Below are 5,644 nucleotides of genomic sequence, written 5' to 3' on the forward strand. Positions count from 1 at the left end.
AGTGTATAGATTAAAAGGAAAGCAAATCTGTTCACCAGTGATAGTATGCTCAGTAATGACTAGCAAACACTGAGTTAGAATTGAATAAATGGTATTTTACAATGAGAACAATAAGTTAGAACTGAATAAATGGCATTTTATAATGAGAAAAATGATTGGATGCCAAGAGATCACATAAATTAGAAATATCTGTTCTTACAAATGTTCATGAAATTAAGAAATAAAATATTCAACTGACAAGTATAACAAGGTCCAAGACATTATATTTAATGTTGGTAACCAGCCTAGAAGAGATATTTTAGAAAAGAAAACATTTTAGTAAAAATGAATCATTCTGTTTTACTTGATCTTTACTTATTAGAATCTAACACTTTTTAGGAGAGCTCATTCTGAGTCTTCCACAGATGAGAATCTTCAGCAGTTTCCTAAAGTTTTCAATCTGTTTAAAAGTTTTTTCCTTATTTTGTTGTGCCACAGTTCCCTTTTATTGTCCTGCCTCAGTTTCCCTAAATTGTTCTGCCTCAGTTTTCTTATTTGGTCCTGCCTCAGTTTCCTTAACTGTTCTGCCTCAATCCCCTTAGTTGCAAACCAACCCCCCCACCTCCGGTTAATTAAGACTGCTATAACTCAGAGGTTATAAATTGTCATTGTGTAAACTCAGAAAGGGAGAATCCACACATTCTGTCTTTAGTCAGACATTTTCTTACCTCCCAGTTAGTAAGAATTTATGGTCCTGATCCCCCAACCTGTCAGGACTGAATTAATGGTTCCCGCCTGGAGATTATCGATCACCAGAGTTTGGACTCCACTACCCTGCCTTTGTTTAGCTACTCTGCATAAATATGTCATGGAGAACTCCATTCGAGGCTGGAAGCTGGATTCTTAGAGACGATAGTCTCATTCAGCCCTGGGATCAAACCATGGATCCGTTTGATCCCAGTAAATCTCTCCCTTTCAATAAAATATTAAAAAACTCTCTATTCTCTATCTTGCCTCAGTTTCTCTGGCATTTCAGTTTGGGGACTATAATTGCCTTCCACTCCCACCCTTAGTCCTCACTCCGTGTTTACCATTAAGATGTCTTAGAGGATCCAGTTTTTGTTTCATGCAGACTCAGGGGAACTAACCTAAAAGAAAGAAGTTTCAAATTTTCCTTGCATTCTCTGTTTCACAGAGAATAGAACTCTGAGAAACATCTTACACACAAAGCTTATGCTTGGCTACTGTTTAACACTTTTCCAAAAAGGGTTAACACAGTCTTATCTACAAAAATTACTCTGTATCCCAATTTATCACATATAGAGTTACTTACTTCCTCCACCACAAACAAAATATTGAAAACAAGAAAGACTCTTTCTTTCAAGATCAAGTAAAACAGAATGATTCATTTTTACTAAAATATTCATTTTTACTAAAAGCATATACTGGCAAATACTTAAAATGTGAAACAGTAACTTATCAAAAAGGATTTCTAATAGTCCACAAATAAATACAGAAATATACAAGGCACTCAAAGAATTCAATGAAGTCTAGTAAGCAGATAATAAAACCTATGTTCCCCAATATTGCTATTATACTATGCCAGAAGGTAAAGGCTCACAAAAGATTTATAAGAGTGTTGAAGAAATGTCACTTTCAACTCAGTACTGTCTAAAAGGAAACTCAATATCCGCATCTTCTGAACAAGAGAGATTCAGTTTAGATTTTCAGGTTCTAGCATGATATATTTCTCCAAGAAACAGTGCAGTTGTAAGAAGTATCTCTTGCAGCTAGGCAGATACCTAGATTCCATAATTCCTGATATCCCAAATTGACAAGGTAGCTATTGAGGCTAGAAATGTGCATCTTGGGGTTAATGTTTGATTACTTATGCTTAGGGAATCAAAGCAAATGAGACAGGTAAGCACTTGAAATTCAATGTCAGACTTGCCTAGGCAAGGACATATATTCACAACCATGTGCATATAGCCACCATAACAGCTACAATAGAAGAGAAGGAACAGAGAAATATCCTTTACTTCTCTTTTTAGAAGTTAAAGGGAGAGCAGAATCTTCCAAAAACACATTCAAGAAAAGAGGAAGACAGAGCAGAAGGTTGGTAGGTTTGTTTGTTTTTCATTTAAGCCTAACAGTGTTCATCTTGCTCAGTCTTCAGTTATCTTCATCATAGCCCCCACCATCCCACCCCACCCTGTGATGGGGAGTAATAAAAGATTTTTGCATCATTCCAAAATACAAATCCTTCATTCTTGCATTCATGATTCATTCCAATGGAGGCAGAGTGTATACATTCAATTTAATGGGAGTTGGTAAAATCCAATAGATTGGGAGGGAAGGAATTCCCTGTTCACTCCAGTTACATCTGCAACTTCTAACTGTTGCTCTTAGTGATTACAAATAGAGGTCAAATTCCTTCCTGGAAGTTAGGTGGTGAAATAAATAGACTTCCATCTAGAATTAGGAAAGCTCAACTTCCTGAATTCAAATCTGGCCTCAGATACTTACTAGCTATGTGATCTTGGACATATCATTTAACCCTATTTGTCTCACTTTCCTCTTCTGAAAAATGGGTTGGAGAAGAAAATGACAACCACTAGAATCTCTGCCAAGAAAATTCCAAATGAGGTCATGAAGCATCAGACTTGACTGATGTAATTGAACAATAATTCCTTTTCAGAATAGTCCTCCAAATGAAATTATGTCATTCTTTCCTTCACCTTCCTAAACTTCAGTCCACCTAAGTCTTCTCTTTAAACTAAACATCTACAATTCTTCCAGAGGAAACTAATGAAGTATAGTCTCTAATCCCTTTATTTATATACTAGATATATACAAATTTGGCAATATCTCTCCCCAGATTTGGTCCCAGACCTAAAAATATTACCCCAGGACAGGACAGAAATACAGGGGAAATAGCAGGTCCTTCCTTCTAGATGCTGTTTCTCAATGCAATCAAAGAACTCAATAGTGTTTTGGATTTTTTGGCTGATTTATTACAAAACTAAATCATACTAACTTTTCAATCTACTAAAACCCTCAGGTCTTTTTTTACATGAACTGTTGTCTAGTCATCCTGAACTTAGATAGCTAGAGTTTGTTTTTTATTTATTTTATATTTATCCCAATACAATTTCATTTTATTATATTCATTTCATTTTTCTAAACTATTCACACTTTTTGGACCTTATTTTGTTATCTGACAGTTAGGTCCCAGATTTATATCAGCTACAAATTACTTTTATGTAAGATATTGATAAAAAATATTGAACATAACAGAGTGGTGGGAGTTATCCAGAGTTGACATTAGATGTGCTATGAAATGACAAGCTGGTGAGGATTACAATGAAAAGGACAGTGTGGAGTTTACTTGGTTGACTACAGGGTCAAGCTTAGAAAAAAGAAAGCAGAATCATAACAGGAGTAACAAGAAATGAAGGGTAGATAAGGAGGTTGAGATAAGGGGGAAGAAGAGGTTTAGTAAATGCGAGACACAGAAAGAGATAAAATGTTAGGAAGTTAGGTCAAATAGAGGAATGGCAGAATTTTTGATCAAGTAAATGGAATCTTTGTGTATCACAGTTATGGTGTGATCATCTCTGAGTGGAGGTGGAATAGTGACATTGGTGATGGGATTTGAAAAGATTAAGGCATTGATAGTCTTAGAAAATCCTTTTATCAATTCTAGCATCTTCTAATATAAAAGCAGAGTTGAGGGGAAAACAAAATAGTGGTCCAACTACTGAACTCCTTGAAAAAGGAGGGGAAATGATGTTGGAACTAGTATACAATCATTACTGATCTGTAGAAGTTTGAAAAATTTTAATATAGTGAACTTCAAAAGAAGACAAGTTGCTGTGTGATGATAATAAAGGGAGTGTATGGAATTAAGAGTGGAGAGCAAGAAGTATTCTGACTGCCCCTCCAATACCCATATAAGAGGAGATTTGAGATAAGATAGAGTCCATGCTGGAGAAGAACATTTATTGTACCACAGTTCTCTTTTAACTGTTCTGCCTCAGTTTCCCTAACTGGTTCTCTCAGTTTCCCTAATTATTCTGCCTCAGTTTCCCTAATTGATCCTGCCTTGGTTTCCTTAATTATTCTGCCTCAATTGCCTTACTTGCAAACCCCATACACACACACTCTGGTTCATGAAGACTGATATAACTCAGGGCTTTTTGCTCTAAGGTTATAAATTGTCAATGTGTAAACTCAGAAAGGGGGACTCCAGACATTCTGTCTCTTGTCAGACACTTTCTTAACTCCCAGCTTCTTAGAATTTATGGTCCTACCCCCTCAACCTGTCAAAGCCGAGTTGATGATTCCTATCTGGAGATTCACACTCACTAGAGTTTGGACTCCACCTCCCTGCCTTTGTTTAGCTACTGTGTATAAATATGTCATGGAGAACTCGCATTGGCTGCTGGATGCTGGTGGATGCTGAATTCTTGGAGACGATAGTCTCATTCAGCCCTAGGACCAAACCATTTGGTCCCAGTAAATCTCTCTTTCCAAATAAAATATTAAAAACTCTCTAATCTCTATCTTGCCTCAGTTTCTCTGGCATTACATTTGGAGGTCCCACTGAGATTTTAGAAACTGACAATGGGATTAGAGATTAGAGACCTCTGGGTCTCTGCCTTGGCTTTAGGTTGAGTTCTTGGCCTGGAGAGGCTGGCCCTCTGGATTTATTTCCAGAGTCTCCAGGGAAGAGAGCAGTTTTCAGTTGCAACCATGCCCAACAGTGGACAACTTCATTAACCATGGGAGAGTAAGTGTGAATGTCTGTTTTAGGACATCAGATCTGTTTACCTGCTCTGTCTATGCTAGCATCTGTATTCTCAGAATAATAAAATGCCGACAGGCATTAAATTCTGAGAAGGATATCATTCCAGGACTCTGGAAGATATCCTCTGTTCTGAGTGTCTTCTAAGATACATCAGGTTCTGTGTGCCAGTGGCACAACTCTGAGTATTCTAGAGGTATAAATTTGACTGGGTGTTCTGACATCATCTGGGTCTGGTTCTGATCCTGGTTGCCTCCAGGCAAAATCTTGGTTCTAGTTATATCTAGGGATTCTCTGTGAGGGCAGAGAAATGCACCAAATGGGACTTGGAAGTTTAGAGAAACTCCATTTGGATTCTGCAAGGAAAGAATCTCAAACTGAAACAAACTTCTCTCGGGGCTATTCCTGGGGAAAAGCCCCTACTCTGTATGTGCTAAATCTTTTGTTGTAATTGTTCAGTCTGTATCTGTGTGATTTGTGTTCTGTGTTCTATGGGATTTATCTGTTTTGTTAATTTAAAAGCTCTGGTAAGTATTAAGAACAATGATTAAGAAATTTGGGGATTGATTATTTGAAAATATGCTTGTGATTTTAAACTTTTTAACCTGTTGTATTAATTTGTGAGTAAAAGAAACAAAAAGGCAGATGGTTTTTCCTTGGAGCAAGTTTTCAGAGCTTGCTAGAGTAAAGGGTAATAAAACTTTATCTGATTGAAAGTTAGGCAGGAGAAAACATTTGATTGGGCATTTTGGTATGATTCTGAAATTGTGGGAAATAATTTTACTATTGCCTTTGCCTACTAGATTTGTTTATTCTGAGTAAAAGATCTTGGAATTTGTTTGAATATTGATACCTTTA

Source organism: Sarcophilus harrisii, chromosome 4 (genome assembly GCF_902635505.1).
Source record: "Sarcophilus harrisii chromosome 4, mSarHar1.11, whole genome shotgun sequence".
NCBI classification, from domain to species: Eukaryota; Metazoa; Chordata; class Mammalia; order Dasyuromorphia; family Dasyuridae; genus Sarcophilus; species Sarcophilus harrisii.